The sequence below is a fragment of the Macrobrachium nipponense genome, chromosome 39 (assembly GCF_015104395.2).
Source record: "Macrobrachium nipponense isolate FS-2020 chromosome 39, ASM1510439v2, whole genome shotgun sequence".
Taxonomy (NCBI): Eukaryota; Metazoa; Arthropoda; class Malacostraca; order Decapoda; family Palaemonidae; genus Macrobrachium; species Macrobrachium nipponense.
Window position 1 is genome coordinate 10,397,474 of NC_061099.1, and position 9,774 is coordinate 10,407,247.

Here is a 9,774-nt window from a genome sequence, read left to right on the forward strand (position 1 = left end):
TTTGCTCTCTGTTTCTTTGAGCTTGGCCGGTACAGCGTTGCGTGCTCACATACATCATTACCGAGCGTTACTTTCCCCATTTTTATAGTCTGTTCCTAAACGGAGTGGCGTTTATGTAGCTGCCGGGTGGTAATAGAGGAAAAACGCCGCGCCCCACGTAGCGAAATTAACTGGGGGCGTTGATTTGATATTTGCTTTGTTAACATATATTAGGACGCAGTTCCAGGTGAGATATCCCCGAATGAAAACAGGGAATTAAAACTATGAAAGCTACAGGGTCAACACAATGAGGAAGGAGAGAATTTAAAGAGTTTCAAAGCGCCCATTTGAGAAAGGAGAGAATTTAAAGAGTTTCAAAGCGCCCATTTGAGAAAGGAGAGAATTCTAAACAGTTTCAAAGCGCCCATTTGAGAAAGGAGAGAATTTTAAACAGTTTCAAAGAAAGGCCCAATTGAGAAAGGAGATAATTTAAACAGATTCAAAGCACCCATTTGAGAAAGGAGATAATTTTAAACAGTTTCAAAGCGCCATTTGAGGAAAGGAGATAATTTAAACAGTTCAAAGCGCCCATTTGAGAAAGGAACGATTTAAACAGTTTCAAAGCGCCCATTTGAGAAAGGAGATAATTTAAACAGTTTCAAAGCGCCCATTTGAGAAAGGAGAGAATTTAAACAGTTTCAAAGCGCCCAATTGAGAAAGGAGATAATTTAAACAGATTCAAAGCACCCATTTGAGAAAGGAGATAATTTAAACAGTTTCAAAGCGCCCATTTGAGAAAGGAGATAATTTAAACAGTTTCAAAGCGCCCATTTGAGAAAGGAGAGAATTTAAACAGTTTCAAAGCGCCCATTTGAGAAAGGAGATAATTTAAACAGTTTCAAAGCGCCCATTTGAGAAAGGAAAGGAGATAATTTAAAGTTTCAAAGCGCCCATTTGAGAAAGGAGAGAATTTAAACAGTTTCAAAGCGCCCATTTGAGAAAGGAGATAATTTAAACAGTTTCAAAGCGCCCATTTGAGAAAGGAGATAATTTAAACAGTTTCAAAGCGCCCATTTGAGAAAGGAGATAATTTAAAGTTTCAAAGCGCCCATTTGGGTCAACTGAGCGCAGGCTCTACCCGAAAATGTATAAACTATCCAAATAATCATCTTACACGCATTATTTTATTTCATGTGATAACCTTACTTGGAAACGCCGCAAATATATCCCTTCCTTTAAATAGTTTTGCCAGAAACGGCATGAAGCCATTTCAGCCCTGTGCAGCATTTATCAAAACTGGAGCTGCAGGTTGTGGTTCAAGTTAAGTATATCTTAGTTGAACCAGACCACTGAGCTGATTAACAGCTCTCCTAGGGCTGGTCCGAGGGATTACGTTTTTATTTATATCTGAGGACGTAATTATTATAGATGATACTAAATATATTGTTAAGTGTACATATGTGGCATAGATGATCCTAAAATATAGTTAAGTACATATGTGTCATAGATGATGCTAGATATATCAAGTACATATGTGTCATAGATGATACTAAATATATTGTTAAGTACATAAGTGACATAGATGAAACTATGTAGGTGGAACTATAACTACTGACTGGGTTGGCCAACCTCATGCCAGTAGAATCTCTCTCTCTCTCTCTCTCTCTCTCTCTCTCTCTCTCTCTCTCCAGGAATACTTCATCTCGGTCATCAATCATGCGTTATCTGACGTCGTCACGTGATGCCGTGCCGGAAGTGTAAATCTCCCTTGACTCCGAAAATTAACGACCTAAATCAGTCTGTCTTACGACCTGATATAGCTGTACATGCAAATTGATTACAAGGCATGATCTCGTGGACATAGTTCGTCTATATATGAAGGATAGAGTTCTTTGTATAGCAGATATGCAAGGAGTTTTTCTTGATAGAGGATAGACTTCTTTATATAGCGGGTTGAGTTCTTCATTATATAGAAGGTATAGTTCTTCTTTATATAGAAGGTAGGCAATGAGTTTTTTCTTGATAGAAGATAGACTTCTTCTTTATATAGCGGGTTGAGTTCTTCATTATATAGAAGATATAGTCCTTCATTGTATAGAAGATATAGTTCTTCTTTAGGAGGTAGGCATGGAGTTTTTTTTATGGATAGAAGACAGACTTCATTATATAGCAGGTTGAGTTCTTCATTGTATAGAAGGTATAGTTCTTCTTTATATAGAAGGTAGGCAGTGAGTTTTTTCTTGATAGGAGATAGAGTTCTTCTTTAATATAGAAGATAGCAAGGAGTTTGTTCTTAATAGAAAATAGTTCTTCTTTAAATAGCTGGCAGAGTTCTTCATTATATAGAAGGTATAGTTCTTCTTTAAAAAGGAGGTAGGCAAGGAGCTTTTTCTTGATAGAAGGTAGATTTCTTTAATATAGATGATAGCAAGGAAATTGTTCTTAATAGAAGATTCTTCTTTATATAGCAGGTTGAGTTCTTCATTATATAGAAAGTATAGTTCTTTACATAGAAGGTAGACAAGGCATTTTTTCTTTATAGAAGATAGAGTTCTTCTTTATATAGCAATAGAGTTCTTCATTATATAGAAAATATAGGCAAGGAGTTTTCTCTTTATAAAAGATAGTCAAGGAGGTTTTTCATCATAGCAGGCAGAGAAGGAGTGTTTTCTATAGAGAAAATAGGTATGATGTTTGGTCTGTTATGATTCAATGGAAGGGAGCGCCTGACAAATATGATCTCTGTTTAACCCATGAATTACGGTACTATCCGTCGTAGGCTGACTTCCTTTGACACCATTCTGACAGTCATTGCGGATCATCAGTTGATTTCCTCATCTCCGCTTCGTGATATGAATCATTTCTTCTGCGTGAGCGAAGACATCAGAATTCTATGATGTTAGATTGAAAAAGTTGAAAGAGAGAGGTGTATTTTTAGTGCCATCGTCCACTGAAGTCATTATAGCATATCTTTTTATATTCATATTATCGAATCATGTACTGTCGCGCTCACTTGACAACCACCCTCCCTCCGCCCCGGCCCAAATTGGAGATCAGTTCTTATCTTACTGAACAGGAGACATGTCGGTTTTCCCATAAGAAAGGATCTTATGGATTGTGATGATAGAGTTTGATAGTGAACTCCTAAGCTTCATATATATATATTATATATATATATATATATATATATATATACATATATATATATATATATATATATATATATTATATGTATGTATGATGTATGTTATATATAAATTATATATATTATACTTTATTATATATATAAATATATATATATATCTATTATATATATAATATTATTTGTTTATATTAATATATATAATATATATATATTATATATAATATATATATATATAAGTCATATCACATTACCGTGATTCATATACATATATCGAGCTACAATGTCCTTTAATATCTAATTCGCTCAATACCTCGGAATTATATATTCATATATGCTTAACCGAAGGGGAATTGTAGCTCGATATATGTATATGAATCACGGTAATGTGATATGACTTATGTAAAATGCTACGTGTTGTCAAAAGCGCTACTTAACTACCGGAGTCGAGGCGGGTTGATGTTGTCTCCAAACCAACGAATACTTCAGCGCGAGAAAGTATTTGAGGTGAGAGACGACATATACCTTTTAAGCCTCTCGCGGTTGGGTGGTATCGCTTCCACTGACGTTCCTGGATTTATAATGTACCTGCGTTCGCGCCCAAGTACAGGTAAATCTATTATCGAGAAAAAATTCCCCTTCGGTTAAGCATATATGAAAATATATTAATTCCGAGGTAGAGCGAATTAGATATTAAAGGACATTGTAGCTCGATATATATATATATATATATGTGTGTGTGTGTGTGTGTGTGTGTGTGTGTGTGTGTGTATGTGTGTGTGTGTAAGGCCAACATACATCAGAAAAGGGGCATCTTTAGCTTCAAACAAACACGTTGTCAAGTCTACTTTTAAGACCTTGTCTCCCTCTTATTAATACAATTGCTACTGTCTTCACGTGTACCCAATTAGCCAGTCTTCATGTGATTGCAGTAAAATCATCTAAAAACAAACAACACATCACTATGTCAGCCGAATGTCAAATACCATTTCTGCCCAACTATAAAAGCAGAATCATGGTTCCTTGGCACACAAGTAATCTTTTAGTTATCACCCCCCCACCCCCGTGCTCTTTCATTTCCATATATGATTTTAAGAAAGCCTCCACCAGTCAGTTCAGTAACCAATGGGGTACCTGCATTGTTTTCTTTATCTCTCGTGCCAGACTTTACAGCAATGAAGGAAGGAGGACAATTCAAGACAACTTCTCTTTCTTGCCTGTGAATTTGCAAAAGAAACTTCCCATCGGAAGTAGAATTGCTTTCAACCTGGAAATAAATGTTTTAGCCACGTGTGTGACAGACAGTGTCGTCATTCCCCCTCCCGGAGGGGAATGAGCACCCTCCCTCTGCTCCCTCTTTACCATTTTCGAAACGGACCTTTCCTCCGCCTCTGTAACCGCCGCCCCTCTGACTTTCATGATCCAATTTGCTTTTGTCCACGACGGCTTTATTCTATCTAAGGCCGCTGTCATCTCCGCAGAGATTAAGAGACTTCAAACTCGAAATTACACCCAATTACTTTCGCTGGCAGAGGTGGGCGCAGCATTTTGCGCCATTACCACCCCGCAGTTGGATAATAACCGCCACACTGGCTAGGGACAGGCAGTAAAAGTAGCCAGAAATAACGCCCAGCAGCGCAGTAAGTAAACACGCAGGCTGGCTGGGCGACCTTTCAGAGAAGGAGAGAAAGAACACGCAGAAGAATGAGGGAAAGAAAACGGCGAAGAAGACGATGATGGAGATGGTCGTCCATCGGCTAATCTTGCTAAAGGAACCACGAGCCGCGCTCAGGGGGCGGGATGCGTATTCGGCATTCATTCCCACGGTGCTTCGAGCAACACCATTCTCTTCGCAGCCAGGGAACGAACCAATTAGTCCCCCTTGGCATTAATTGGTTATAAAAAAGGTGACGCGTTTTCTTTCACCGAGGCGTTTGTTTTAATTTCTTTGTTTGATGCTGCAATTAAGATTCTGTTTGGAGTCTAGGTGATTTTATATATTATGAAACATTTCATCCTTCCTTCTGGACGCCATGATTGTGGGGAGGCCATTTTTATTGTTAGGAATTTATTTTTGATATCTGAATGGCATCATCAGATCTGCCACCTAATAAGAAGCTAGTTCGATTTACCCGTACGGTACCTGTGTGATAATTGAACGTGTGTATTTATGACACACACACACACACACACACACACACACACACACACATATATATATATATATATATATATATATATATATATATATATATATGTGTGTGTGTGTGTGTGTGTGTGTGTGTGTGTGTCATAAATACACACGTTCAATTATCACACAGGTAATATATATATATATATATATATATATATATATATATATATAGTATATGTATGTATGTAGTATGAGAGAGAGAGAGAGAGAGAGAGAGAGAGGGGGGATCTGAAAAAAAAGAATGAAAAAAAAAAAAACGATCCTCGTCAGCTGAGTAAAGATAATCCAGTGTACTAAACACCTTCCGAGCGCTGCGCATCTTTCCATACCGAAAACGATCCCACAAACAATGGTGATCAATTCGGAGAAGGTGACCAACAAAAATGATGGACTTGGAAAATGCGGCTAAACGTCCACCTGCCGTCTCATCCATCACAATTAAACTTAAACCCGTGATGCAAAATTCCGTCCCGTTTGTATAGCAACATTTTTCAAGATTGACGGCGCTACAATATAATTCGCAGACAGAATACTTTTCCTTTGGCGGTCCAGGGTATTTATCTTTAATGTGTACGTGTCTTGGTTCCTCATAATCCTAATGGATTTCTTCTGGAATGATTTTTTTTAAAGTTCAGTATATTAAACATCAGGATACAAAGTAGTGTAGGAATAGCCTTTATATTCTTTCCCACCGTTATCCCTACATTGAGGGGTCGGTAGCCTGATGCACCTTCTCCTCCACTGCCTTCCTCACAACATCAGGCTTGGTTTCTTCTTGGCAAAAGGGTTTTTACGACCGCCTGCCCTTGCTGTCATCAACCACAGTTGTTGGTGGTGGGCCTCGCCTTTGACTTCAAAAGTCCACCTGCAAGGCAGCAATTTCCACGGTTATGGCTTGGCATTGGTCAGGCTATTTGACCTAAAAGTAAAAAGAACTGCCAGGCAGCATTCCACCAGGTTATTGCCAGATTGGGTCCAGCCTATGACTTAAAAAGTAAGACTGCAAAGGCAGCAGTTTGTCCACAGTTATTAGGCAGTGGGTCCAGCCTATGACTAAAAGTAAGACTGCCAAGGCAGGCAGTTTGTTCCAGCAGTTATTGGCAGACTGGGTCCAGCCTAATGACTAAAAAGTAAGAACTGCAAGGTCAGCATGTTTCCACAGTTATTGGCAGGTGGAGTGGGGTCCAGCCTATGACTAAAAAGGTAAGACTGCAAGGCAAGCAGTTTGTCCACCAGTTATTGGCAGTGGGTCCAGCCTATGACTAAAAAGAAGAACTGCAAGGCAGCAGTTTCCCAGTTATGGCAAGGTGGGTCCCAGCTAGACTAAAAAGTAAGACCTGCAAGAAGGCAGTTGTTCCACAGTTATTGGCAGTGGGTCCAGCCTATGACTAAAAAGTAAGACTGCAAGGCAGCAGTTTCCACAGTTATTGGCAGTGGGTCCAGCCTATGACTAAAAAGTAAGACTGCAAGGCAGCAGTTTCCACAGTTATTGGCAGTGGTCCAGCCTATGGACTAAAAAGTAAGCACTTGCAATGGCAGCTAGTGTCCACAGTTATTGGGGCAGTGGGTCCAAGCCTATGACTAAAAAGTAAGACTGCAAGGCAGCAGTTTCCAACAGTTATTCGGCAGTGGGTCCAGCATTTGAAACTAAAAACAGTAATAATACTGGCAAGGCAGTGTGTTTCCACAGTTTATTTGGCGGCCAGGGTGGTCCAGCCCTTTGACTAAAAAGTAAGACTTGCAAGGCCAGCAGTTTCCAAACATGTTATTGGCAGGGGTGGTCCCCCCAGCCTATGACTAAAAATAAAAGTAAGGGACTGGCAAGGCAGAAGTTTCCAACAGTTATTGGCAGTGGGTCCAGCCCTTATGACTAAAAGGTAAGACTGCCAAAGGCAGCAATTTCCACAGTTATTGGCAGTGGGCAAGCATTTTGAACTAAAAGTAAGAGGTGCAAGGCAAGCAGTTTCCACAGTTATTGGCAGTGGGTCCAGCCCTTGACTAAAAGAAAGGACTAGCAAGGCGAGCAGTTTCCACAAAGTTATTTTGGCAGGGGTGGTTAGCCTTTTACTAAAATGTAAGTCTGCAAGGCAGCAATTTTCACAGGTATTGGCAGTGGGAATAGCCTTTTATGAAAAAGTAAGACTTGCAGTGCAGCAGCTGTCCTTTTAGTCGCTTTTTACGACACGCAGGACCCACGGTGGTAGTATTTTTTGCTCCCTTACCACAGGGTCAGTGTAGGAATAGTTTTAATACTAACAGACCATAAAGAGCAAATTTGGTTTACCTCCTTTCGTCCAACTGAATGGCACTGTGGCATTCTCGCCTTCTCAACAATCCTCTACTTAGACGTTCGTTTTCCCCCAGCTCATCCGTAGATGTGTTCACTGCAGCTGACCGTCTCCTTTAGCACATTATCATCCTTTTGCCTCATTCCAGCCCCTGAAAATGCGAAAGGACCATGATCCTGAAAGCTCCCATCTTTAGTTCCTGAAGGATTTCGAGATCTGCCTCTTTCTATCTCTTCGCAAGAAGGGACACTGCTCAAACTCCTTCCAGTCAAGTTTTATCTTCGTTAGTGGTTAGAAACTCATAAGTCTTCTCTTGAGATTTTAGCTGGTCCGTTGGTGTAGTGTTTAGTTTGGTGGAATGCCACTCAGATGTCTCGGGTTCGCGTCTCACCCTGAGCAATGAAAAATTACTGGCTCTGTATCACGATCAGTTACTGCTAATGTGGGGTCTGTGGTGTGAGGTTGAAACCAACATTCTTCGGAAGATTGAATATCAAGTCAGTGGCCTCTTTGGTGATTCATTATGGGTTATGAGAAACACAAGCAACTAGTGGTTTCTTATCCTGCCTTAATTATATTTGGCAATTCTCTCTCATTACCTTAGGAAATCTTATGGTCTTACATTTTAGGAAATCTTATGGTCTAACATTTTGGGAAATCTTATTGTCTTACATTTTCCCTTCTCATGCATGCCTACCCAAAGAACCTGGTAGTCTATCTCACAATTTATGTAGTTTCTCCTCTCTTTAAATACATTTCATTTATCTTATTAGATGGGTATATCTGAAATACTTTGGAAAGAGTGGAAAAATACCTGAAACCCTCCCGCCCACCCCCAAAAAAATTATTAGAGAGAAGTAGTGAAGTAACGAAATATTTCTGTACATAGTTATTAATCCAAATAGCGATGTTGAAATTAAAATCATTTCAGCTGAAAACAGCTTCATATGAGATTCGGTCATCATATAATCTTCGTTAAAGTACTTTTGTTTTTACTGCACGTTGAGTGTTTTTTGCATTGAAGATCTATAATGTATTTTTGTGAGTCATCTTGTGTTGCTCTAGATGGCTTCCAGTACTTCTAAGTTCAGCTAAGTACTTTTTGTCATTTGTCTCTTTCCAGAATCATTTTGTGGCAGTTGGTGTCTGGAGATCGATGCTCATCTCTTCCTCTTATGCTACGGACACGGTAAGTAACCATTTAGACATGTTATATTTAACTTTAATACTGATAACTAAGCCTGATAGGCTAAGTAGGTAACACTTCATTCTTTTGGCACTGACTTTTTATGTATTTTAAGGGATCACCTCACCAGGGGGAATTATTACTTTTCCAGATGTGGTAGACTCATGCACAGCATTTCATTTACTAGGCTGCACGTAATGATCATATGAATAGGATAGCAATGTTATCGTGGGCATGGGTTGTGGGTCGTTATTCTTCAAGTCATCTAAGCATGACGTCATTCAGGGTAGCTTGTCCCAGGACCAATAAACGTGATGATTTTGATCGTTATTGTACACTTCTTTTCAAAGCTGCACAGAATTCTGGAGTGAAGATATCTGTTACGTCAGTTAGCAGCATTCTAGTATTTGAAATCATCATGTCCTACTTTTTTTGAAGGGGGGTTTGAAATAGTAGATCAAAGATGCAGCAGTGTTGTGTCCTCGTCTTGGACCCGCATTCATGGCCCATTCTGTAGTGAGTTCAAATTGGTTTGTTTACCTGAGGCTCTCTCGTTCAGGAACCTGATAAGTCTCTTCCTAATAAGTCTGTCAAAGATCTGATGTGGTAATGTTGCAAAATTTGTCAACGGGTCATCCATTATTTCGGTTTCCTTCGCACTTCCCTTAGGCAGTTTCAGAGAAATGGCCCATGCGCACAGCTTTCATTGAACTGTATTTTAATAGAACATCCACGCTTCGTTTGAGAGTTCTTGAAGGACCGCTTAGTTGATAAAAGACCAGGCAGGGTCTTCTGTTAAAGCCTTCATATTACGGCACTAACCAAGGAAGAAAGAGCCCGTGTTGAAGATTCCTTACGGTGGTTCAAAGTCATAATGCTTTCTCGTTCACAAATCTATTTGTAGTTATCGGTTCGTCCATAATATGTAAGGATGCCTTTAAGTACGTTTTCTTTAACGGGGTAGAAGAAAACGCAACCATTTGAA